Genomic DNA, 27,967 nt, shown 5'->3' on the forward strand with positions numbered 1-27,967 from the left:
GGAATCATGACTGGAAGAACAGTGGAGAGGGGCTGCTTAACCTTTTCCCTTCTGCCATTTCCCTGCTCACAATTCCCTTCCCAGCTGCTTTTTCACCTGCAGGGGAAAAGATGCATGGAACAACATCAGTAAAGGTATTTTCTCCTCTGCAAGGGGGAAAGTAGCTAAGAGGAAAATTTTGAGTGGAGAAACCACCCAGAGAGAAAGGAGTAAGCAGCCCCTCCAGTGCTATCTCCTGAGACTGCTTTTAGTTGGGGGTGGAAACTGCGGGGTACCCACAGATCCCATGAAATGGCATATCATGTTGCATTGGGATCTGAGACAACATCTCCAAATCTTCAAACTGGCTTGGCCATCAGGATGTGGCTTGTGGCAGGGATCAGATGATGTATCTGGAAACTGCCCCCCGCCTGCCCAGAGCAGGAAAACTAGAGGAACCCAATCCAGCACTTCCACCACAAGGACTTGCTCAAAGGAGCCCCCTGAGGATCCACCAATATTAGTAGAGGCTCCCTTGCACAGCGGGTGCCAGCATACACAAAACTGGGCAGAAATAGGTTCTTCCCTGGGAAAGAGGCAGAGCCAAGTCATTTTGTCTGGGCAGCAACATCCTTTAGTCAGCTCTAAGAAGTCACTGGAGCAACATTCTGTTCACACTGCCATACCCAGCTCCCGCAATCTTGGCCTGTGCTATCCACGGTTCTGACTGGCCTTGGACTGGAGCTGCTCAGGGTCAGGAGACTCCTGGATCCTTACCCTGCTGGTGACCCCAGCTCAGCCCAGAACAGGATACTATGTGATAGAGAGGGCCAGTAGATGTAGCACCTGAACTGGCCCATAATGGCAGAACAAACGCGCTTGAGTTTTTTCTGTCTGCTATGTACCTTAGAATCAGCACTTGCTGTTCTTTTTCTTCCTAGAAAAAGGAAACTCCAGCCCACCTTCCTTCCACCACCCGACCTTGCCAACCAATTTGATGGACAGACCGGCTAAGAAATCAAATATGAATGCGGTAGTCTGTCTTGTCCCTTCTCCTGTGCTTTGTTACATGGAAATATGCATATACAACATATGGAATGCTTTTAAAATATATATTAGAGGAGTCTTTTTTTAAAGGTGGAGTAAATTAAGAAATAATCTACCACACATCAAACCTTGATTCAAACTATTGGAATCAAGCCATTGTAACATTGCATCAGCTAGGGACATACTAAATAGTTTGACTATCTTTTATTCTAAGGCAGACGATAAAATTACCTCTTATCACTATTATTGCTTGCCCTGGCAATAGAAACAGAGAATTCTAATTAGAGATGATAAGGACACTAGAGGGATTAAGTCAGGTAAAGTGGAATGGAGCAATGGTGAAATGCTTGACTAATAAGCAGAAGGTTGTCGGTTCGAATCCCCGCTGGTACTATATCGGGCAGCAGCAATATAGGAAGATGCTGAAAGGCATCATCTCATACTGCGCAGGAAGAGGCAATGGTAAACTCCTCCTGTAGTCTACCAAAGAAAACCACAGGGCTCTGTGGGCACCAGGAGTCAAAATCGACTTGACCTTTAAAGTAGAAATGGAAGGGGCACTTTATGCAGCTGATGTAGTGTTAACTTTGTTAAAACCTGAATCTTCTTTCCTAGCCTTATTTGACAGGTTACATCAATTTGGTTAGCTATTGGGTATAGGATAAACCAAGAATGGCCAAGTGTTAATCTCACCCATAGGTCTGCTCAAAAATCATCAAAAAGATTTAACATTGCAGGGAGAATAGCTCCAATAAGATACTTGGGAATTTGTATTCAAAGAAATCTACAAAAAATTATTGAAGGCTGTGAGGAAAGGACTTCACTTTGAACCCTGGCCTGAAGATTTTGTTTCTATGGCTTTTAAATATTCCTTGTTATGGTGCTAAGGAAAGCCCATACTCATTCCTGTACCTGTCAGGAATTCACACCTAGTTAATGGTTGCCATCCAGGTAATACACCAAGTATTGATGCAAGCGGGATAATTCAAGCCCAGCTGATTATTTCCCTATTATTTATTTATTTTTTATTATTTTATTAAACTTTGTAACAAATTGTTCTCTTGGTGGCTCACTACGAAGGATTAAAACACAGAATGAAAACACATAACACATTAAATCATGACAAAAAAGGTTAAAAGAAAATACAAAATACAATTTTAAAAAACCTTAAAAATTCATTTTAAAATTAGTTAAAAATCAGAACGAATTTGATAACCCCAATTAAAAAACCCAAATTTAAAAGACCTGTGTGAACAAAAAGGTCTTTACCTGGTGTCTAAAAGAAAAATGATGAAGGCAGGCGAACCTCACTGGGGAGGCTATTTCATGAATGGGGTGCAACCACCAAAAAGGCCTTCTCCCTGGTAGACACCCGCTTCACCCTGTTTGGCAGGGGCATCCAGAGGAGGGCCTCTGGAGACGATCTTAAGGTATGGGTAGGGACATATGGGGCAAGGCGCTCTCTCAGGTAACCTGATCCCAAGCCATTTAGGGCTTTAAAGATTAAAACCAGCACTTTGAATTGGGCCAGGAAACAGACTGGGAGCCAGTGAAGCTGACGAAGCACTGGCATAATATGCTCAAAACGTCCAGTCCCAGTTAATAATCTTGCAGCTCTATTTTGTACCAGCTGCAGTTTCCGGACCGTTTTCAAAGGCAGCCCCACATAAAACACGTTGCAATAATCTAAGTGAGAGGTTACCAGGGCGTGAGTAACTGTAGCCAAGCTACCTCTGTCCAAGTAAGGTGGTCACAGTTGGCCTATCAGCCAAAGCTGATAAAAGGCACTCTAAGCCACAGAGGCCACTTGAGGCTCTAGTGACAATGCTGGATTGATGAACACCCCCAGACTGCAAACTTGGTCCTTCAGGGGGAGTGCAACCCCTTCTAGAACAGGCTGAACATCATTCACCTGGGCACAGGAACCACCAACCAACAGTACTTCAGTCTTGTCAGGTTTGAGTCTCAGCTTATTCACCCTCATCCAGTTCAATACTGCATCCAGGACAATTACTGCCTTACCTGTGTCTGATGAAAGAGGTACAACTGAGTGTCATCTGAAAACTGATGATACCTCAGGCCAAATCTCCTGATGACCTCTCCCAGCGCCTTCATGTAGATGTTAAACAGCATAGGAGAAAGAATGGAACCTTGCAGAACCCCATAGCATAACTGCCAAGGGGTTGAGCAGTAGTCCCGCAGCAAAACCTTTTGGGAATGGGCCTCGAGGTATGAGTGCCTCCCACATGTAACTTGGCCGGCCTATCCAAAAGGATACCATGGTCAACGGTATCAAAAGCCGCTGAGAGATCCAAGATAATTAACAGGGTTGCACTCCCCCGTCTCTCTCTCTACATAGGTCATCCCACAGGGCAACCAAGGCAATTTACTGTATGTTCCAAAGCTGGGCCTGAAGCCTGATGGAAATGGATCTAGATAGTCCATTTCCTCCAAGAGTGTCTGGAGCTGGTCAACTCCAACACACTCAAGCATCTTGCTCAGGAAGGGAATATTAGCCGACAGCCTATAGTTGTTTACATCCTCTGGGTCCAGGCTGGGTTGCTTTAGGAGTGGTCAAATAATGGCAAGAAGCTGGGATCACTCCCTCTCTCAATGAGGCATTTAGAACCTGCTGGACCCAGCTAAAAAATTCCTCCTTTGCCATAAAGGGCAAGCTAAAAAATCCCTCCATGATTTGCCATGAAGGACAAGGGTCGAGCATGCACATGGCTGGCTGAACCCAACTAAACACTTTGTCCACATCCTCAGGGACCAATAATTCAAATTCCTCCAGCAAATCTAGGCCAGGTTTTACTATTGAAGTGTGTGAGGAGGTGATGCTAGCTGGAGTATCTTTGACCATGCCCACTTCACATAGATGTAGGGATGTACACAGAACCAGCTGACCCGGTTCAGTTCGAGTCTGAACCTGACCTGAACTGGACCAGGCCTGAACTGGACCGGGCACCCCCTCACCCCCCCCCCCCCGTTTCCTTTGTCCTGGAGGTTTGCAGACCAAAAAGTTTAAATAATAATATTTTTTTTCCAACACCCCTCCGGGGGGCTTTGAGGCAGCAGGGTGTGTGTGTTTGCAGAGGTTCCCCCTCCCCCTGCTGGCCTACATTATGCACCCATCGTCCGGTTTGGGTAGTCTTCGGCCCTTTCCACGAACCCCACAAATGGCTGGTGGAGGTTCAGTCCAGGGTCAAGCCAAACCCCGAACTGTCGAACCGAACTAGCTTGAAGTCAAACCAGTTTGGTACTGAACCTGTTCATGCACCCCTACAGAGATTTACAGAGGAGAACTTCCAAATAAAGGGGGAAATTTGATTAACTATTGTTATATATGTACCTTCCTGCTGGGATAAGGTAATTTCCTACGCAAATGCTTCCCCCTTTCAGCTGACAGTGTCACAAACCCACAAATGTTCTGAATAGAACACCAGGCTTTGCTTCAGGGCAGGAGATGCTCAAACGTGATGCATGAGGTGCAAGGCACTTTGGCACCATCTTAGCCAAATAGGTTTGTTTATACTTAGACAACAAGAGTAATTAGAATTAGAACAAGAGTAATTAGAACAAGGTGTGAATTAGTAATTCAGTGTGAATCAAAAGTTCTGGCATATTTGAACACTTCCTCCCTTACAGACTCTGTTTTTAAAATACTTACAACATCCGACCTATTCCTAGCCTACAATCCTATCCACCCTTGCCCCCCCCAACCCTATCTAACTGTCTTTTTCATCCCAATAGGGATGTACATGAACCGTGGTTCAAGCACAGTTTGGAAGCAGGGACTGGGAGCTTTAAGAGGAGAGCAGGACTTTACGTGCTCTCCGCCACCCCATGCCACTTCCTTCTAGGGCAACCATGTCCCAGGAACCCCTGCATGGCACCAGCACACACATGGCATCTGAGCATGCATGGGAACCATTCATGTGGTCAGCATGGTGTTGCTGGCCATGCAAATGGCACCCAGATGCCTTGTGTGCATGCCATGAGTGCAAAAAAATGTGCGTATGCCATGTGTGTGCTGTTGCCGCACAGAGATTCTTGGGTTGCACGGTGTCCCAGCAGAAAATTGCATGGAGTGGAATTGCTCTCCTTTTTCTTAAAGCTCCTGGTCCTAGCTTCTGAACTGTGCTCGAACCACAGTTCATGTGCATCCCTACATCCCATCCTCCCTCACTTCAACGTTCTGTCCTCCAAACAACTCTCCCTTCCAATCAGAAATGTCTCTGGCTCAGTTTATTACAGTGAGGTCCATTTGTGTTTGAGCTAACACTAGGTCTAAGCTCATTCTGATTGCAAGCCTTCCATCTTTAAAGGTAAGAGAGGAGGCAGGGCCTTCTGCTATTGCTAATCAGTGCTCTGCTCTCCGTGGCCAGATGAAATTAGGAAGAACTGGTTTCACCTGAGGTCAGTCCTGAAGAGCAGGTTGCACAAAGTGCACTTCCCAGAAGATTCGCTCTTCTAATTATGTGGTCTTGATGCAATCTTTGATACCACAAAAGCACAGGCTACAAAGTACATTGGAGAGGAATATGACAGGCTCCCCTGTTCTGCTCTTTCTTTCTCCTGGTTCAATAGGGACCTGCTCTTCACCTGCTCTTTGATTAATGTGGAAGTTAAAGTTATAAGGAATCACTCCACTTTTCTTCCAGATCTTGAGCCCCTGAAAGATAAAGAACCCTTCTTTAGCTTGCAAAGCTGAATCATGAGCTCTTTTCAGAAGATATAACAGGGTGTGTGTATGTCAGGCGGGGAAGGGTCATGGTGGCAAAACCCACTCCCAACCCACACACATTCAGTAAACTCTTTGAATAGATCCAGTGTTTGTACAAACTATAGACAAGTTCTCATGATCACTCTGCTGCCATATGTCAGGTGGCAGGTGTGTGTGTATTCCTGAGCACTGTGGCTGGAATGATTGTGTGCCATGTAAAAACAGCACAGTTTTGCTTTATATGGTACGAAACTAAAATTTAACCACCATAGATCAAACCTAAGATTCACATAAAGTGTCAATTCAGATGATACTTTTGACATGTGATTAGATTCCTCTACCCGTGTACAAATAATCATCTGAATGGGAAAACACACATTCTCCACCCTGGATTTAAACACTAGATGTGATGTAGGATTTAGAATGTAGGGTAGTCACTATCATGTGATTAGACGAGAACTGCAATGTGGTGTCCCCCCCACCTCACCAAACTATATAGTTTGAATTGTAAACAGGACAGCCCAGGATTGGATCATCCAGTTATGTAGGCAGGACCAGGTTTTGGCACAATTTTTTCCTCCCTTCCCTAGGTGCAGAGTTGTGAAAGAGTTCTTAATCTCTGCCATACTAACTGACATAGGTGGAATAAGTGGTGCTGCTTACAGGACAAGTGTGCTGTTTACAAGTTTCACTCACTTTCTGGTATAAAATAAAAGTGAAAAACTATGCTTGTGTGTTTTAGTTTCAAACATGAATTTTCTTTTCTATGACACGAAAAAAAGGGGCTGTTTTACCACTCCCCCACCTTCCAGAGCCCCACTTACAGCCTCTTCAGCCACTCCACTCCCCACAGCCCGCATTTCTCCCTGTTGGATCTGACAGAACATTTTGCCCAGGAAGATCCTAGTCAAGTTGGGAGTGAAGGATTTGCACACAGAGATTGCAAGAGGAGAGAGCCCAAGGTGGGGTGGGGGAAGCCAGCCCCACCAGGCAGGTCCCTTAAAACATAGGGGTCATCTCTTCCAGCACTCCATTTACAACTACAAAACGACAGGTTGCTTACCTGTAACTTGGGTTCTTCTAGTGGTCATCTGTGCTCTTACACGAATGGGCTTTGCGCCTGCACAGAGACCACATCAGAGCTTCCAAGCTAGAGTTCTAACTTTTGGCGGTAACCCCGCCCCCTCGGTATACAGGCGGCTGCGTGGGCTTCCCTCTCCAGTCTTCTGAGTCCTCAATCTGAAAGAGACTAGCAGAAAAGACATGAGAAGAGGGGAGGATGGGTGGGTGTGTAGGAGCACAGATGACCACTAGAAGAACCCAAGTTACAGGTAAGCAACCTGTCGTTCTTCAACCTGGTCTCTGTGCTTTACACGAATGGGCGCATAGCAAGCTGCACCCATGCCATGCTCACCTGGAGGAGGGATCAGGTGGAGATGGATTGTAGCACCGCCTGCCAAACACTGTGTCTTTTCTGACTTGGACATCCAGGGCGTAGTATTGTACGATTGAGTGCTTTGACGCCCACGTAGCCGCCTGGCAGATGACGTCCAATGGAATAGACCTGTCAAAGGCAGTAGATGCCACAACCGCACTCGTTGAATGTGCTCTGATAGAAGGCGGGAGAGGCTTTTTGGAAATCTGGTATGCTAGGGAGATGATGTGGACAACCCATCTGTATATGGTTTACGCAGAGGCCTGCTTGCCTCTGTTAGAGCCAGAGTAGAGTATGAAGAGAGAGTTGGAGGTTCGAAGGGCGGAGGTGTGGTTGACGTAGAAGGCAAGCACCTGACGAATGTCCAGAGTATGGAGACGTCATTTGGCCTCAGTTGATGGCTTGGTGAAGAATGCAGGTAAGGAGATCGGTTGGGAGCGGTGAAAGGAGGTGACCACTTTCAGTAGGAAGGTAAGGCCTTTTCTTTATGGAAATTAAGTATGGAGGGTCAACTCTAATGCCCTGAGTTCACTGACCCATCTGGCCAAGGTGATGGCCGTGAGGAAGGCTACTTTACAGGAAAGGAGGATGAGAGAGATCATAGCCATGTGTTCAAAGGGAGGATACATGAGGGAAGAGAGCACCAAGGTCAGGTCCCAAGCCGGGGCCATGACTAGTGGGTCTGGATAGAGGTGCGTAAGTCCTTTGAGGAAATGCTTGACAGTAGGGTTTTGGAACCATGATGGTGTGGAGGGAGGAGAGTTAGCCACTATGGCTGCGAGGTGAACCTGCAAGGAAGGCATCTTAAGTCCAGCCTCCTTGAGGGACAGCAAATATGAACAAACATGTTCTACAGAAACAGTGTGTATGGGAATCTCTCTGTCTTTTAGAAAGTTCTGAACGTGTGTCCACTTGTGGGACCAGGGGGAGACAGTAGAGGGTTTACGTGAGGCCTGGACTCTTCGTAGCAGGTCTGCAGGCAGGTTGGGACTATGTGCCAAGCTGTGAGGTGTAGGTGCTGTAGATCTGGATGGAGAAGGTGACTGCTCTGCAGGGAGAGGAGGTGAAAGATGTGCGGGAAGCGGTGGTACTGATGGTTGGATAGGCGAAGGAGACAGGGAAACCAGGGCCTCCTGGGCCACCATGGGGCAATGAGTATACAATGCGGGCGATCCTGGGAGATCTTCTGAAGGACTCGAGGAAGCAGAGGAATTGGACAGAAGGTGTAGACTAGGAGTCCCATCCAAGTCATGGCAAACGCGTCCCCCAGGGAATTGAGTCTGATCCCAGACCTGGAGCAATATTGGTGGCATTACGCATTCGCCTCTGACGTGAAGAGGTCTATTTCTGGGAGGAACCAGCGGCGGAAGAGGGAGCGGAGCATGGGGGGATGTAGTTGCCATTTGTGTGATGTTGTTTGGGTCCTGCTTAACCTGTCTGCCGTGACATTGTCTTGTCCCTGTATATGGACTGCCAGGGGTGTGACGCCGTGGCGAATGCACCAGAGCCACATTTCCATAGCCAGGAACAGGAGGGAGCTGGAGGAGGTGCCGCCCTGTCTGTTCAGGTAAGCTTTGGCGGTAGTATTGTCCGTTTGAACGAGGACATGGGAGCCCCGTATCAGGGGAAGGAAGGCTCTTAAGGCCTTGAAGATGGCTAACAGTTTGAGATAATTGATATGGTGGGCAGCTTCGGTCGGGGACCAGATGCCGTGAATGTTGTGATGGTTGGCGTGGGCCCCCCAACCATCCATGGATGCATCCGTGGCGAGTAGAAGGGCGGGGTGCAGGGGCTGGAAGGGGGAGCCGACTCTGAGGTTGACCGAATCTGTCCACCACAGCAGAGAGTGCAGGACCCGAGGTGGGATCGTTAGGGTGCTGACGAGGGAGTCCTCATGTGGAGAGAATACTGAAAGGAACCAGTGTTGAAGAGTCCTGGCCCATAGTCGGGCATGAGGGAGGACGTAGGTGGTGGAGGCCATGTGTCCTAATAGGCATTGAATTGTTCGCGCTGACTGATGTGGGTGGTAGAGGAGGTGGGATGGCAAGTCTAGGATGGCCTGAGTTCTGCGCTGGGGAAAGAAAATTTTGGACTGAATGAAGAGGATTCCCAGAAATCCTATCATTCTGGAAGGGGTGAGCTTCGACTTTTCGTAGTTCACCTAGAGGCCCAGGTCGGAGAGGAGGTTGATGACCATGTGGAGGTCTCTGAGTAGAGATTGTGGGTTGTTGGCCACCACAAGCCAATCGTCGAGGTACGGAAAAATTTGAATGTTTTGTTGTAGGGCTGCCACCACCGGGGCCATGCATTTGGTGAACACCCGGGGTGCGGATGCCAGCCCGAAGGTGAGGGCGTGAAATTGGTAAGTGTTATCCGCTATTTGAAAGTGGAGGAAATGATGGTGCTGGGATCTGATGGTGATGTGATAGTATGCATCCTTGAGGTCTATAGAGACGAACCACTGGTTTTTTTGTAGAAGGGGGATGATAGTGGGAATAGTGACCATCCGGAACCTGTGGTACGTGATGTAGGAGTTGAGTTCCCGGAGATCCAAAATGGGGCGAAGGGAGCCGTCTGGCTTGGGGACTGGGAAGTAACGGGAGTGGAAAACCGTGGATTGTGAACCAGTTCTATTGCAGATTTTGAGAGTAGAGAGTCAACTTCTACCAGGAGAGCCGGAGTAGGCGGAGTGGGTAACGGAGGGTTGTATGAGGGGGGTGAATGCAAATTCTATAGCATAACCAACCCTCACGATGGTCAGTGCCCAGGAGTCCATGGTGATATTCTCCCATGTGGGAATGAAAGGGGAGAGTCTGGTGCCCCAGCGAGGAGGAGGGTGCTAGTCATTGTCTTTTGGCTGGGGGCTGAGATCCTTTGGATCGCTGCTGCAGTTTGGATCAAGTGAAGTGTGAACACTTCCTGTAAGGCTGGTACCTGGTGGAACAAAAGGACTTGTCTTGAGGTTGGTAGTATTGCTGTTTGGAAAAGTTGCTGCCATTTTTGCGGTTTATAATGATGGGATGTAGAGTGTTGAAAACCCATGGAACGGGCTGTGTTACAAAGTTTCTGCACTTTTTGAAAAGTGTCATTTGCTTTCTCTCCAAATAGGGAGGAACCATCAAAGGGGAGATCTTCCACCCCGGATCTAGCATCGGGCGTGAGGCCAGAAGATCAGAGCCAGGTGTGTGACAGAGGGCAACAGAGGTCGTCATCACCTTAGCGGCCCCTTCTGTGGAGTGGCAAATTGCATGGAGTTCCTGTTTGGAGACCTGTGTGGCCTCACGGAGAAAAACCTTGGCAGGGCCCTGATGTTCTTCAGGGAGATGATCTAAAAAGGGGCAATATGGTCCCAAAAAGAAGACTGGTATTTGGCGTAGTAGGCCTGGTAATTTGTAATCCTTGTTAATAAAGAGGCAATAGAATATAAACGCCTTCCAAACGTATCTAATTTCTTTCCCTCTTTGTCGGGTGGGGTGGAGGAGGAATATCCCCGGAATTTTGAGAGGGAAGGCTCCACAACAATGGAATCGGTAGACGGATGTTGTTTCAGGAAGGAGTCGTCCTGATCCGTCGAGATGTGAACCTTGTAAAAGGAATCAAGCCGCTTAGATGTTTGGGGAAGAGAGAAGGCTTGGTCCAAGAGGCCTTGGCCACCTTGAGAATAGACGGGTTCAATGGGAGTGATACCGATGGACGGGCATCATCTTCGATCAGCTGAAATAGGGGGTCAGGTTCGGATTTATCTCCCTAGGAGAGTTGGACTCCCAAGGAAGCTGCCATACAGGAGACAAAGTCTGTGTAGATTCGGAAATCTTCCGATGGAGAATTGGGCCTATGGTCCAACAGCAGAGAAGGAGGCGAGGAGCCCAATGATATTCTATCAGATAAGGATGACTCTGGGCCCTCCTCATCCGAGGACGAATCAAACGAGTCGGTCAAAACCGGAGGCTGAAGCGGCCGGATCCGGAGCCGAGGCACTGGTCTGGAGTCTAGGGCGATAGTGGCCGTAGCTGCCTGTACAGGCAAATTTCTAGGTGGAACCCATGGTGGTAGGAGAGATGTAGTTCAGGGTGGAGGTGGAGAAGGCACAGTTGTTGGTCCCAAAGGCAGATTCGGGATCGAAGCTGAAGTCGAGTAAGCAGGTATAGAAGGGCGAGGAGATGCAGAACACCGAAGGGGTGGCTCCGCAGCAGTCGAGGCCCGATGGCATTGGCGAACCTCCTGATGAGTGTAGAAATAGTCCGCCTCTTCCTCCACTTGCCTGGCGTAGCACTCATCCAGAGCAGCTTCAAGGTCTCGATTGGCCCAGTGGCACGGTTGCTCCGGAGGGAGTTCCTCGGGTTCAGAGTCGTGCTCGGACTAGTATACAGGATCGTGAGGACTAGAACCGTAGGCTACCTAAAACAGTCTCAGTATGTAAAGTACGGGATCGACGTTCAGTATCATGCATCGACTTCTGCTTCTTTGTTGGCAGTTCGGAGGGAGCGCGACGGTCCTTCTTTCTCTTTTTCTTTTTGGCTGGCTGGACATTGCGTGGCTCAATTAATGCCACCATCGAAATCGACACTGCCACCGAACTGCTTGGTACCGACGTCGAAGCCCGAGCCACGGGATCGACCGGTATATTCACCTCGGGAGTGGTCACTGAGACTCCTGGAGGGGACGAAACAGGCTGTAAGCCCCAGGCTGCAGGAGAGGCACTGGATGAGGCCTGCATAGTGGACAGTTTGTCTGAGCTCGTACTCTTGAATGCCTGTTCCCAAAGCCAAGAACGAAGCCGAGAGGCTCGATGTTTGAGCGCCTGCTTGGTGAAGGACGCACAATGCAGACAAGAGCCAACCTTATGGGAGTCACCTAGGCAGAAAAGGCAGAGTTTGTGGCCGTTGGTTGAAGGGATTTTAGATTTGCAGCGACCACACTGCTTAAAGTTTATAGTCTTTGCCATAGGCCGAAGAAAGTATTGGAGAAAAACGGAGGCAAAGAAGCCAAAGCATGCTGGGCCCGAAGGCCATGATGGGACAGAAACAAAACTTAGAGGAAAAACGGGGTGGAGGGAGAGGTTTACCGGGGAAGAAATAAAAACACTAACAATGGGGACTACTGAACAAAACTTTAGGGAAAAGGTTAAAAAAAGAGCAATACTTAGCAAAGATCTAGCAAGGAGTAGCTCAGCGATGTGTCTTCGATCGCGGATTGAGAGGGAAGCCCGCGCAGCCGCCTATATGCCGAGTGGGCGGGGTTACCACCAAAAGTTAGAACACTAGCTTGGAAGCTCCGATGTGGTCTCTGCGCAGGTGCAAAATCCCAGTGTAAAGCACAGAGACCACGTCGAAGAACTGTGTCTTTTCATTCTCCAGCAGAAATCTGAGGTTGTGGGTTTGGAAACTATGAGGTTCCTTTCCTATAAAAAGGTTTTTCCCAGTTTGGCATTCACTATACTGCTCATTATCCATCAATCCATCTAAAGCTGCCTGAGACTCACTTACTCACTCACATGGAACTCCCAGACCAACACACAAAATATAGAAATATCTATCTAGTTTTAGCAAGTTCCAGACCTTTCCCAGACTACCAACCCACCAACCCCCAACCCCAGAAAAATGCGAGGAAACTCTACCACTGAAAAGCATAGAGAATGATAAGAGAGGCTAGAGTCACAGAGAGGTTGATATATGGAAGAACGATTGCAAACTGCAAGCCCACACACACACACACACACACACACACACACACACACACGTGTGTGTGTGTGTGTGTGTGTGTGTGTGTGCGTGCGTGTGTGTGCGCACTTGCAGTGCACCATGTACATTTAATCTGTGTACTTTAGGCTAGCAGGCAAATAAGCATGTTTTCATAGAAGACAAAGGAACCAAAGCTCTCAGCAAGACTCTATTGTTTTGTGTACTTATATCTATGGGAAGGTACTCTGTTTGAATCAGGAAATACAACAAAGGAAGCCTTGGAACCTTAGGGAGAGGCCTGCAACTGTGAAAGGCTGGTACAGTAGGATTCTAAACACATGATTAGAAGAATACACTCTACCCACATTGATCTGTTGATCTGAATCTATTTTCCAAGTGGGTATAAAACCCCCCACAGATATACTAAACTCATATTTTAAAGTATCATCTGAACTGTCCCAATCACTGTCTGCACTCTAAATTTACACTTATACTTATCAATTAACACATGCAAATTTAATGCAAGTTAGTGCCCTCTCTTCACCCTCTTTTGTGGCGACGTGGACCTGGCCACCTTACCTGATTCTAATGCCAGCACAAGATGCTGAGAATGGCCCTGCCTCCCTTGCCAGCACTGCCCTCTTCCCCTCCCTCAGCTGCCTCACTTTTTGGGCACTCTCCTGCTTGAAGTTGTAAGACGGCAGTGGCGGCAGCAGCCAGGATGGAGCTTCTTGCATGCTGCCACAACAACCTCTCCTCATCAGCTCTGCTTCACTAAATCCAACGGCTGGGTTACTCTTGCTCTCTCACTCACCCATCCCGGTGCCTTCCACCACCAAACTTGGTATGCTGTGCTTTGCTGCCTTTTGGGGAGCAGACAAAGCACAGTACACATGTTTGTTAGTAGAAGTGTGGAGGCAGAGGTGTGTCTAGGTAATTTTGGAGCCTGGTCCTAAAGCCGCCCTCCCATCCCCATTGCATCATTTTTTAACACGTAGGTTCTTGAGGACACAAACCACACCACCCAGGACAGACTAAAGAGGATGTTTTTGGTGTGTGTGTGTGTGTGTGTGTGTGTGTGTGTGTGTGAAGTCCAAGTGTAAGAGTGCCACTGTGTGGAAGGTGAAGGGGATAGATATCTAGCCATTGGAGCTGCTGCTGTCATCACTACCCTACAAATTCCAGCAGTGGCATGCCTGGAAGTCGAGGCAACCCCAGTGACAGGGAAGAGAGTGAGGCTGGCCAGGGAAGTGGGTTCAGCAGTGGGGCCAGCAGGCAATGGGGAAATGCACATAGAGGACAGTGCGGGTAATGAGGAGCTGGGGCTAGTAGCAGTGGCAGGCAGATGAAGCAACCCCCCCTGCGGAGGGGGAGGGGTGAGGGACCTGCACGCCACCTGAGGAGTTGCCTCACCTTGTTTCATGGGGTGCTGCCTCTCTATGGAGAAGCAAAGTTTGGAGGTCAACCCTATTTCAAAAGTTTGGAGTCCAGTGCCTAAATTCTTCCATATGGACTACAAAAAAATTGCACTTGTCATTGGAAACCAGAATACATGATGTATTTTTTACACATATGAAAAATTCAAAATTCAGCTAGTACAACTGGAAGAGGCACAAAGTAGCTCCACCCACTGGACTAATTCCCATTATGAAATAATGGCCAATGTTCATCAGTATATGTTCAGCATATAAACTAAATAAAGAAGGAGAAAGTTCCGTCTGGACTGTGGCTTCCTGTCCTGTATAGGTTTCTCATGAGAACAATGAGATGTTCTGGGATGCCCATTTTCCTAAGGATATTCCACAACTTGACATGGTCAACACAATCAAAGGCTTTTCTGTAGATATTGATTCTGTAGATATTATTTATTATTGATTTTATTTATTACATTTATAAACCACCCCATTTAAAACACAATGCTCAAAACAATATAAAAAGAATTTAAAACCAATTAAAATACTTCAAAAAACAATTTAAAAACCTTGGAAGGTCAGGCCAAACAAGTAAGTTTTTAGGGTTCTCTTAAAGGCCAACAGCAAACCTAAACCACGGATATCTGCCGGGAGTGCATTCCATAGGCCAGGAGCAGCTGCAGAAAAGGCCCGGTTCTGAGTCGCCACCAGACATACTGGTGGTAACTGGAGACAGACCTCTCCAGATGACCTCAACGTGCGATGGGGAACATACAGAAGAAGGCGCTCTCTAAGGTGAGAATTCCCAATATATCTGTAGTTGCCAGCCTCAGAAAAACACACTCAGTATAAGTCAACTGTCGCACAGGGTCCCTGGTAAGGGAGATGGTATAGACCACAGCCACTCCACCCCGCCCACTTCCCCATGCCTGCTCCACAACAGAGTAGCCTGGTGGAAGACGTTGGGCCCAAACTGGGCCACTAGCCTCCCCAATCCAGGTCTGAGTTATACAAGCCAGGTTGGCTCCCTCATCCATGATCACATCATGGGTGATTTTGGTCTTATTCTGAACTGACCTGGCGTTTCAAAGGAGCAAGGCTAGGTTCTGTGGGAAGTTGGAACTGCTCCCCGAGGCCAGAGAGCTGACAGGGCAGCCAGAAGTGGAAACAGTTACTCAATTACTGGTTTCTCTTCCCCTGTGAAGGCCAGCTGCTCTACCAATGCCAATGCTTCTATTCCCCACTACTACAGTAATAGCTGCCCCAGAGCTGCCGGAGGCACCCCCTGCATCACCCTGCCTAAGAGAACCCAAACACATGACAACAAAAGGCCTGGCACAACCCAATAAAAAGAGGACTAACAAACTTTAACCCAGACAATTAAGATTGGAACTAGTAAAAAGAACCTGCTGCTTTGCATGCAGAAGGTCCCAGGTGCAGTCCAATGTCCATGGCAGCTTTTCCAGGTAGAGCTGGGAAAGACACCTGACCGAAACCTTGGAGAGCGGCTGCCAGTCAGAGTTGACTGAGTGGGCATTGTGACTAAGTAGAGTGAGCCAGATGGGCTAAGGGTCTGACTCAGCAGAAGGCTGGAGTGGTCCCAGGGACAAGATTCGAAAATGCACCCCGCTGCCTTCATCTCCTTCCCCGACCCCTACCCACCATATCTTTATTATAAAAGAACTTTAAGGACTTGTGCAATATTGTGTAGCAGGTTAAAAAGGGAGATAAGCACAAGAACAAAGATTTTCATAGAACTCTTTAAAATGTTACAGTGTTGAATTGGGATTGGGGAGACCCAAGTTCAAATCCCCGTTCAGCCATGAAACTCACTGGGTAATTCTGGACCACTCACTTATCTCTCAGCCCAATCTACTTCACAGGGTTGTTGTGGGGATAAACAACCATATACACCATTCTGGACTCTGGAAGAGTGGGATATACATGTGAAAATGAATAAAGCAACACTAAAACTAGAATGTTGCATGTAGAAACTCATAGGACTGCATTCTGCAGCAATGAGTAACTGCAGGTTTGTAAAGCAAAACCGTACAAAACAGAGCTGTAAAGTAATGGGTATACAATTCTGCTGCACTTGGGAGATCAAAAAGTCTCTCTTAAAAAAAAAAAGAGGCTGAAAACCAGAATGGAGAAGCAAAGAGGACCCAGTCATCATCCAGTTTCATGGCTAAGTGGGGATTTAAACTTGGGTCTCCCCAGTCTAGGACCAGCATAACAAAATGTGTGCAATGTGCATGGGAGGAGGAGACCCTCCATGGGAGAAAGTCCCCTTTACTTCTTCTCACTACATCCTGAGCCATTCCCCACCCCCTTAATTTGGAATGTAAATTATTTGAGGTGAGGTGTCAGAGAAACTTTATTCATTCATTGTACTTTTTTCAAGAAGCTCCTTAGCAGCAAAACATGGTAAAGGTAAGTGGAATCACTGATGTCTGTGAATCAGTTTCCATCTTCATGGAAAATATGTCATGATTTTCATTTGTTTAAACTGAAAACAACAACTGCACAGACCTCCCACCACCACCACGCCCCATGATCAGTTACCAGATTCAGAGATCTTTACATCTCTCTTTCTTGCAAAGAGAGTGAGTATTGACAAACAAAACGACAAATCTCAAAAGCAGTAGATAAGAAAGGAAAGCAACTGGCTGGATTTGATTTAATAAAATAATTGGGAAGAGGTGCAAACTGTAAAAAGAAACCTAAATACAAACATACTGTCAGAAGAGAGCAGCCGATTCCCCCCACCCCTCATATGCAAGCAGCTAGTTTTGTGCTAATTGGAAAACCGTATCTCCAGCCCAGTCAGCAATCCACTCCTTGCTGATTTGAACTTCACTGGCAAATAGTTATGGGTGGAGCACAACTAGAAAGCAAATAGCATAGAGCCAATTGGCTGCTCTCTGCTGTCTCTTTTTGCAGTGCTACATGGACTGAAGAGAGTGCGTGGGAGGGAGGCAGGGAGGGAGGGGAGGCTGAGCTGAGAGATTGCTCTTTTTTCTCCAGCTTGTTCAGCCCTTCCCTTCTCCTTGTTGTCAGTTCTGCCTGTGCTTTGCAGGCTGTGGCCGAATCACAGTCACATGGCTGATCCTGCCCACCCCCCGCCAGCCCTGCTTTTAAGCCTGAGCTTATCTTGAGGTAGGAGGACAAGCTTCGCCTCCCACCTCACTGTGGGTGATCGGCCTCCTGGGAGCTGCTTCAGGGCTGTCAGCAGCCATCTTAACTATGGGGGAGTGACCCAACAGCAGAGAGGTTTCCCAAGGCACTACACTGCTTATACGTGGTGCATTGTGGGATACTTGGCAACCGGGTTTCCCCCACCCACCCCCACGATTGGTGATGGGATCACTGCAGTGCCAGTCATGTCGATGTGTGGGGGAAGAGCCCAGAAGTGGCTTGGTGGGGGGGCAGGTTGTCAGACTCCTGCCTTCCCTACAGCCCTCCCCACTTTGGCTGTGTGAACAACCTTAATATTGACCATTTCCTCATGAAACCTATCTTGTTTCCTTTAACAATGTTCAGATGAATCCCAGCATTGGAACAACTTTGAATGATAGCCCCTAAAATGAATGCTAGGTAATTTTTTTTAAAAAATCACCAGACAACACTACCATATATGTATAAAAAGCATCATTAAAAAGAAAAGAAAAAAGAGACCAAAGTCTATCTATGATTACAAAACATTATACATATAACACTCTACAATGCCATTCTTGATCATTCTTAAACAAATACATCTTTCCAAACTTGAATGAACCGGGTTGTCTCCTCCTTACCATAATTTTTATAGTTCAAAAATATTAATAGATCCTGCCAAATCATAATAAAAGATTGGGATGAAATTACACCTTTTCAAATCTTTAAATAATAAGTCAGGATTTTGGCTGTTGCAATATACCAGAGTTTGATGTACCAATCTTCTAGAGATAACTCTACCTCATTCCAGTTTTTGGCTATGATTAATCTAGTTGTTATCACCGTAAAGGACCGTCAGTCTTTAGATTTCAGTATCTCTAATACTCTTGAAAAAATACTTAACAATACCAGGAGGGGATCTGGCCATATCTGCTAGTCAGTGATTTTCTCCATATCTATAAAAAACAATTTCCAGAAATTCCCAACTCTTGGACTAGTCCACCATAGATGGTAGTAGGTCCCCTTCTCCTTACAATCATTGCTCCAGCATTTGGCAGACATGTTCTTTGCAACATATGTTAATGTCACCAGAGTCATGTACCATCGATGGACTATAGAACATAGAATGCTAGGTGAATGTGACCTAAAGGGTTTGCTTTCTATACATCAGAGTTCCCAACCTTGGGTTCCCAGAAGTTGTTGGACTGTAACTCCCATCATCCCCAGCCACAATGGCCCCTGCTATATGTGACCACACACACTCCAGTGGATCAGAGTCAGTGGATCAACTCCCCAGATGGATTATGTAAATTGAATGGATGAATGAAAGATCAAAAGAAGACTCCACTGGGTTGTTGTACTTTTGTTATTTATCATAATATTGCAACAGTTCAGATCTCATTCATCTTACATAATCTGTCTGATGAAAGATCAGTGACACACACCTTATAGCATGAGTCAACAAAAGATAGGAACATTAGCTGTAAAGAGATGGCGGCAGTTCCTGCCCATCAAGAACCTTTTGTGCTTTGCTGTCAGCTGCAACCCATGACCATCCAGTCCATGCCAGAGAGTTCTGGACAAAAGGGAGGGAAAGCAACAAATGCCCGCCACTTCCAATTGCTGAAAGTTAACTGCTCTAGGTCGTGCATGGTTATCTCTAAGCTGTAGGTAACTGACTTCCAGATACAGTAAGTTCTGATCATCACAGAGGAACAACCTAAATGATAACCCAAGGCCAGATTTCCAAAACTCTCTATGTGTGTACAATTCGTAAGTCACATGTAGCTCAGACTGACATCATCCTGCATCTAAATCACAGTATCTAGTTTCCATCTCTTTTGAACAAAAATTGACCAAAAGTTGAACCCAGGTGATGCTACACAGACAGAAGAGAACTGGACTCCCTCCAGGGAACTGATGGCATGCCACTGTTATGCCTATAGGAATCATCCAATAGATAGCTGCCAAAAGGTTTTTTCTGTTGGTTGATTTTTTGGAACAATTTTTTAAAAATTGATGCTTATTATTTTAATATTTATATGTACACAATTTTGCAAAGGCTGCCTGAAAAGCAGTACATAAATATAAACCAACATTATACAGCTGTCTATCCATGTGCTTAAAACCAAAAAAATAACTGCCATAATTTCATAAACATAAAAAACCTTCTGTCTTTTTGCTCAAGAATCAGCCCTTTTGGTATGCTGTTGATTTTACCTTATCCTGATTTCCTTGCCAGTGTCTGATACAAATTGTTAATCCTGAGATAACGGAATACTCATCCAGCTATTTCTTCCTATCAATTAAGTGCATGCCTGTGCTTTTCCTGTTTGTTTGTTTGTTTGTTCATCTCACCTCTGACTATAACGTTGTTAGGGTGCTCACCTAGCTGATTGTTGTAATTTACTCTAGATTCATCCTTATTTATTTATTTATTATTTCTCAACCTAAGCTGCTTTGGAAACTTTTATTGAAAAGTGGTACATAAATATTTTGTTGTCCTTGTTGAAGTGCTGATACTCGTTCCCTCCTCCAGGTTTGGAATAATATTTGAACCATTCAAGCCCTGTTCTCACGTCAGCCCTGTTTAGTCACTACGGAATCTGGGGCTACTGTACTCACGCATCGTATCCCCAAGAGTGCACCTGCAAGCCTCACGCCTGCACTGACGCACTCTGAAAGCCCACTCTCCATGGTTACAATGTTTGTGCTCAGGTTCCCTTTTAAATGAATGCCTGTACAATCATTCACACACAAACATGTATGCATGTACATATCTGAATGTAATATCTGAACAGGGCTTACAATCAAAAGGCCTCCTTATTTCTTATTTATTTATTCAATTTCTATACCACCCTTCCAAAAATGGCTCAAGCGGGTATATACAGAGAAATAACAAATAAATAAGATGGATCCCTGTCCCCAAAGGGCTCACATTCTAAGAAGAATCACAAGATAGACACCAGCAACAGTCACTGGAGGTAGTGTGCTGGGGGTGGATGGGGCCAGTTACTCTCCCCCTGCTAAATAAAGAGAATCACCACATTAAAAGGTGCCTCTTTGCCAAGTTAGCAGTCTGGAGGGACTCTGCTGTTTTTCTTATTCCACTGTCCTCTTTGCTGGAGAGTATGGTGCAGTTAAACTATGCTCTGTGTGTGTGTGTGTGTGTGTGCGCATCTGTGCACATGTATGTTGAATGCTCTTCAACCATACCACTAGGCAATTTGACTTTTATTGACTCTCTGTTTAGTGTAAAATCTAGTGTAAGATCTAAAATTAATCTCCAGCTTACTGATGTAAAGCCTACCATGTTTTTCTTTCACCTGCAAGGTGCCCGCATGTGCTTCAATTAGTGCTGCTGGGAACCGAAGAGAATACCTGCCGAGTTTTATGCAGTGATTTCTAAAGATGGGGAAATGGCTTCTTTATCTTGAAGCGTGAGATAAGCACACAGTGTGACTAATCATCTTAAGTATGATCATGTAGCTCTTCCTATACTCCACCTTAAGGCTATTTTAAACTTCAGACTTTCAAGACTGTTACACCATGCCCAGTTCTGCTGCCCTTTCTTAACATTCAGCCCGAATGCCTGATGAATAGTTCTGGAGAGCTCAAAGGCTTGTTTTTCTCTCATTTTGATTGGTCCTAAAAAAAAATGTTACCAGATGGAAACTAGGCTGCTATGCCAGGTAGAGATTTGCCCCCACTGGCATCTTCGTATTTCCAAGGATAAAAAATGATCAGACCTGAATTGAGGACAGTTTTCTCCCAAGCTGACCTTGGAACAAACGTTCTGTGGTTACAGCAATTTTATAATGTTATATTCCATTGTGCTTTAGACTGCTCTGCTGGTAACGGCTATTTAGTATCAAATCTAGCAAGCATGTATAGCAGGAAGTATTGGAAGCCCCTGGAAAACATTGCAACACACAGCAGGTGACTAAACTCCTCCGTGCCTACCCCAAAGAAAACAGAGCCAGTGGTGTTTTTCCTTACCTCCTGGCAGCCTGAACTTTCGCTCCAGCCTCCGTTGTCCTGCCTACACAGCTAGCGAGCGACTTCAAAAGCACCGGAATATTCACCGTGGGACTATCATGCCTTCCCTCTCCCCTCCCTACGCAGCAACGTGGGGCAAAGATGAAGTGCTTCCGCCCCCTTATGGCCATCTAGCTTCATATTCCCTTGCCCGCCTACTCATCAAAGGAATTTCAAGATTTCCTACCCTATGGGAAGTAAGTAACACTGCTGAAATGTCCCTGGATTGAGCTGTCCGTCTTTACTCCAAGAGCTGCTTTTCACCTTTACTTGTGAAAATTGACAATCTGGGAATCCCCTTTACCTCCTTCTTGGACTTCCTTCTGTAGGCAACTGAAAACTATTTTATTCGGGTGTGCCTTCTGCTGCAGGACTTTTTGTGACACTCAGTGCTTTTTTTATAGAGTTTTAATTGTATTTTAATGTTGTCTTGATGTTTTAATATTTAATAGTAATATTTCCTATTTAATATTTTAATATTTTATAATATAATGTTTACTATAATATTTAATATTTAATATAATATTTAATATTCAATATAATATTTAATATTCAATATAATATTTATTATTTAAGAGAGCATCTTCTTCGCTATGAGCCCCACCGCCCATTGAGGTCACTTGAGAAGGTCCGTCTCCAGTTGCCTCCAACTCATTGGGTGGCTCCACAGAGACGGGCCTTCTCGGCTGCTGCCCCAAGATTGTGGAATGCGCTTCCTGCTGAGATACGATCCTCCCCATCTCTGGCAATTTTCAGAAAACACCTGAAAACACATCTCTTCAAGTTTTTATCCTGGATGTGACACAGCCAACATGGCCGACGGATAGTTTGACTCCTCTCAACTCCTCCAGTTTTGGCCTTTTTCCCCCCCGTAGAGGCCCTTTTTCTGGATTATCCCTTTGCTATTTTATTATTTTACTTCCCGGATTATTTCTTTTTCTTGTTATATTTCTTATTCTACTTTTTATCACACCTGGGAGATTATTTTTAGCCCTTCAGGATGGGCAGAAGGAATTGCACAGAAGCTGGTCTCCCTGCCTCAGTCCCGGCTTCAAAGAGACGCTCCAAGCAGCTGAAGTTGGACTCTTTTCTGCCATGTGTGAGTGCCTCGACTTCCATTTCATTACAAAACAGATTTGCCCCATTAGAGGATATTTGTGCCTCCACAGAAGCTGCTGTTGGGGATGATTCTTGATATTGCAACAGTTCAGATCTCATTCATCTTACATAATCTGTCTGATGAAAAATCAGTGACACACACCTTATAGCATGAGTCAACAAAAGATAGGAACATTAGCTGTAAAGAGATGGCGGCAGTTCCTGCCCATCAAGAACCTTTTGTGCTTTGCTGTCAGCTGCAACCCATGACCATCCAGTCCATGCCAGAGAGTTCTGGACAAAAGGGAGGGAAAGCAACAAATGCCCGCCACTTCCAATTGCTGAAAGTTAACTGCTCTAGGTCGTGCATGGTTATCTCTAAGCTGTAGGTAACTGACTTCCAGATACAGTAAGTTCTGATCATCACAGAGGAACAACCTAAATGATAACCCAAGGCCAGATTTCCAAAACTCTCTATGTGTGTACAATTCGTAAGTCACATGTAGCTCAGACTGACATCATCCTGCATCTAAAACACAGTATCTAGTTTCCATCTCTTTTGAACAAAAATTGACCAAAAGTTGAACCCAGGTGATGCTACACAGACAGAAGAGAACTGGACTCCCTCCAGGGAACTGATGGCATGCCACTGTTATGCCTATAGGAATCATCCAGTAGATAGCTTCCAAAAGGTTTTTTGATTTTTTGGAACAATTTTTTAAAAATTGATGCTTATTGTTTTAATATTTATATGTACACAATTTTGCAAAGGCTGCCTGAAAAGCAGTACATAAATATAAACCAACATTATACAGCTGTCTATCCATGTGCTTAAAACCAAAAAAATAACTGCCATAATTTCATAAACATAAAAAAAACTTCTGTCTTTTTGCTCAAGAATCAGCCCTTTTGGTATGCTGTTGATTTTACCTTATCCTGATTTCCTTGCCAGTGTCTGATACAAATTGTTAATCCTGAGATAACGGAATACTCATCCAGCTGTTTCTTCCTATCAATTAAGTGCATGCCTGTGCTTTTCCTGTTTGTTTGTTTGTTTGTTCATCTCACCTCTGACTATAACGTTATTAGGGTGCTCACCTAGCTGATTGTTGTAATTTACTCTAGATTCATCCTTATTTATTTATTTATTATTTCTCAACCTAAGCTGCTTTGGAAACTTTTATTGAAAAGTGGTACATAAATATTTTGTTGTCCTTGTTGAAGTGCTGATACTCGTTCCCTCCTCCAGGTTTGGAATAATATTTGAACCATTCAAGCCCTGTTCTCACGTCAGCCCTGTTTAGTCACTACGGAATCTGGGGCTACTGTACTCACGCATCGTATCCCCAAGAGTGCACCTGCAAGCCTCACGCCTGCACTGACGCACTCTGAAAGCCCACTCTCCGTGGTTACAATGTTTGTGCTCAGGTTCCCTTTTAAATGAATGCCTGTACAATCATTCACACACAAACATGTATGCATGTACATATCTGAATGTAATATTTGAACAGGGCTTAAAATCAAAAGGCCTCCTTATTTCTTATTTATTTATTCAATTTCTATACCACCCTTCCAAAAATGGCTCAAGCGGGTATATACAGAGAAATAACAAATAAATAAGATGGATCCCTGTCCCCCAAGGGCTCACAATCTAAGAAGAATCACAAGATAGACACCAGCAACAGTCACTGGAGGTAGTGTGCTGGGGGTGGATGGGGCCAGTTACTCTCCCCCTGCTAAATAAAGAGAATCACCACATTAAAAGGTGCCTCTTTGCCAAGTTAGCAGTCTGGAGGGACTCTGCTGTTTTTCTTATTCCACTGTCCTCTTTGCTGGAGAGTATGGTGCAGTTAAACTATGCTGTGTGTGTGTGTGTGCGTGTGCGCGCGCATCTGTGCACATGTATGTTGAATGCTCTTCAACCATACCACTAGGCAATTTGACTTTTATTGACTCTCTGTTTAGTGTAAAATCTAGTGTAAGATCTAAAATTAATCTCCAGTTTACTGATGTAAAGCCTATCATGTTTTTCTTTCACCTGCAAGGTGCCCGCATGTGCTTCAATTAGTGCTGCTGGGAACCGAAGAGAATACCTGCCGAGTTTTATGCAGTGATTTCTAAAGTTGGGGAAATGGCTTCTTTATCTTGAAGCGTGAGATAAGCACACAGTGTGACTAATCATCTTAAGTATGATCATGTAGCTCTTCCTATACTCCACCTTAAGGCTATTTTAAACTTCAGACTTTCAAGACTGTTACACCATGCCCAGTTCTGCTGCCCTTTCTTAACATTCAGCCCGAATGCCTGATGAATAGTTCTGGAGAGCTCAAAGGCTTGTTTTTCTCTCATTTTGATTGGTCCTAAAAAAAAATGTTACCAGATGGAAACTAGGCTGCTATGCCAGGTAGAGATTTGTCCCCACTGGCATCTTCATATTTCCAAGCATAAAAAATGATCAGACCTGAATTGAGGACAGTTTTCTCCCAAGCTGACCTTGGAACAAACGTTCTGTGGTTACAGCAATTTTATAATGTTATATTCCATTGTGCTTTAGACTGCTCTGCTGGTAACGGCTATTTAGTATCAAATCTAGCAAGCATGTATAGCAGGAAGTATTGGAAGCCCCTGGAAAACATTGCAACACACAGCAGGTGACTAAGCTCCTCCTTGCCTACCCCAAAGAGAACAGAGCCAGTGGTGTTTTTCCTTACCTCCTGGCAGCCTGAACTTTCGCTCCAGCCTCCGTTGTCGTGCCTGCACAGCTAGCGAGCGACTTCAAAAGCACCTGAATATTCACCGTGGGACTATCATGCCTTCCCTCTCCCCTCCCCACCCCGCAATGTGGGGCAAAGATGAAGTGCTTCTGCCCCCTTATGGCCATCTAGCTTCATATTCCCTTGCCCGCCTACTCATCAAAGGAATTTCAAGATTTCCTACACTATGGGAAGTAAGTAACACTGCTGAAATGTCCCTGGATTGAGCTGTCCGTCTTTACTCCAAGAGCTGCTTTTCACCTTTACTTGTGAAAATTCCCAATCTGGGAATCCCCTTTACCTCCTTCTTGGACTTCCTTCTGTAGGCAACTGAAAACTATTTTATTCGGGTGTGCCTTCTGCTGCATGACTTTTTGTGACGCTCAGTGCTTTTTTAATAGAGTTTTAATTGTATTTTAATGTTGTCTTGATGTTTTAATATTTAATAGTAATATTTCCTATTTAATATTTTAATATTTTATAATATAATATTTTATATAATGTTTAATATTTAATATAATATTTAAGAGAGTATCTTCTTCGCTATGAGCCCCACCGCCCATTGAGGTCACTTGAGGAGGTCCGTCTCCAGTTGCCTCCAGCTCATTGGGTGGCTCCACAGAGACGGGCCTTCTCGTCTGCTGCCCCAAGTTTGTGGAATGCGCTTCCTGCTGAGATACGATCCTCCCCATCTCTGGCAATTTTCAGAAAACACCTGAAAACACATCTCTTCAAGTTTTTATCCTGGATGTGACACAGCCAACATGGCCGACGGATAGTTTGACCTCTCTCAGCTCCTCCGGTTTTGGCCTTTCCCCCCCTGTAGAGGCCCTTTTTCTGGATTATCCCTTTCGTATTTTATTATTTTACTTCCTGGATTATTTCTTTTTCTTGTTATATTTCTTTTTCTACTTTTTATCACACCTGGGAGATTATTTTTAGCCCTTCAGGATGGGCAGAAGGAATTGCACAGGAGCTGGTCTCCCTGCCTCAGTCCCGGCTTCAAAGAGACGCTCCAAGCAGCTGAAGTTGGACTCTTTTCTGCCATCTGTGAGTGCCTCGACTTCCATTTCATTACAAAACAGATTTGCCCCATTAGAGGATATTTGTGCCTCCACAGAAGCTGCTGTTGGGGATGATTCTGCCGTCCCCCCCCCCGCCCCGAATGGCTCCTCACAGGAGACGCAGCGTAGCATTGATCAAAACGTTCTTTTATCTCAATTCTGCAATTTAACTGCAGGCACGCTGCAATATATTCTACAAACACTAAAGAGACTGGAATCTAAGACAGGTGAGATCATGAAGCTTGTTTTAACTCAAAGCCAGTCTTGCTCTTGTTTCCACCATGAAGGCAATACTAAAAGAAAGATAGCTTCACCGGCTAATGGGCCATTAAATCGTGTATCCTTTCCTTTACCTGATAACAAAGCTAACCTCAGACTTCAAAATAATTGAAGTTATGTGATAATTGAATAATTGAATAAGTGATAATTGAATAATTGAAGATAATTGTGTTATGCTCTCTATTGCTCGTCAGCCATGTAACCGTTATAACTGGGTCCACAAAACTGCTATCCTTCGCTCAATAAGCCTCTTAACTGCCCGTTCTATCTCAAGCTATGACCTTATTAAATATGAACATTTACCAGATATGAATTATAATCAGAGGATTTTACTCACATTCAGGAATTCCAGTTTTCCAGAGCTACTTCTTCGATCAAGAGCGTATCTGGCCAGATTCAGTATTTCAACCCAGAGATGTTTTGTAAATTCTACTGTTAAACCCCTAGCTGTGAGGGAGACAAATCCGCCACTCTCTGCGCCTCGACCTCGGCCTTGCAGCCTCGAGAGAACAAAGCTAAGCAGTAAAACACCGGGGCCTAAGATAACTTCGCATTCCATTCCTCAAGGTCAGCCTTCCTGTGTATTTTCAACTAAGACTCCCTCCCAAGAGAAAGGAGCTGAGGCAGAAACTTTAAACTTTTATGCTGCTCCAAAGCTTATTCCCTCATTACAGGACTATGCTGATATACTTCTCTTTTCGGATACAACAAAGTCCTTGCTCGAGGTAGCCGACGATTTGGCTGAACTGAGTAAACAAAGTCAAGCTGTTTCTCTCTCCATAGCTGGGAACTCCTCTCCTGCTAACCATCTATCTGCTGACGTTCATATAGAAGTGGATACGTTGAAATTGGCAAACATGGCTTTACAAGATAATGGCCAAATTGAGGAAGACCTTTGGGCGGGCTTGGCAAACGACCCCCATTTTTGCGCAAATTTTTCCTTGCTGGATTCTAAACAGCACTCTTCTCCTGTTAAAGCTCTAAAAAAGACTGGTGCTAGGCCTCTCCCGGATGACAATGATAATGGTCCCTCATTCCCAACTATTAAGGATGTTACCACTAACTCTGTTGATACTGCAATTGCCCCATCTTCCCCTTCTCCCGCTACCCTAAGAATTACGGAAGACCCTATTATTATTACTCTCTCATCTGATGATGACGCAATTCTGATTTGCATTCCAACTATTCCAACTCCTCAAGATGACCCTATCTCCACTTGCAGATTATCTGCACCAACCAATATCCCCAACTGCTCTTTGCTGCCAGAACCCCTGGCCACTGATGCCACACTATGTGAAC

At 45.3% G+C, this 27,967-nt stretch overlaps 1 protein-coding gene across 4 annotated transcripts in view; it reads right to left on the reverse strand.

The window, feature by feature from the left end:
• The window catches only part of LOC128346015 (ultra-long-chain fatty acid omega-hydroxylase), a 62,864-nt gene extending 35,716 nt beyond the window's left edge, over positions 1-27,148 (reverse strand). For 2 of the 4 annotated variants that reach the window (XM_053298823.1, XM_053298826.1), the window contains exon 1: positions 21,436-21,576. The gene's annotated coding sequence lies outside the window, so the exon portion shown is untranslated. Of the gene's footprint in view, positions 1-21,435; positions 21,577-25,283; positions 25,393-27,005 lie in introns of those variants that run through there. The other 2 variants (XM_053298824.1, XM_053298825.1) reach the window with 2 other exon arrangements.
• Positions 27,149-27,967: the final 819 nt, after the last annotated feature.

Source organism: Hemicordylus capensis, chromosome 2, assembly GCF_027244095.1.
Source record: "Hemicordylus capensis ecotype Gifberg chromosome 2, rHemCap1.1.pri, whole genome shotgun sequence".
In the NCBI taxonomy this organism is placed as follows: domain Eukaryota; kingdom Metazoa; phylum Chordata; class Lepidosauria; order Squamata; family Cordylidae; genus Hemicordylus; species Hemicordylus capensis.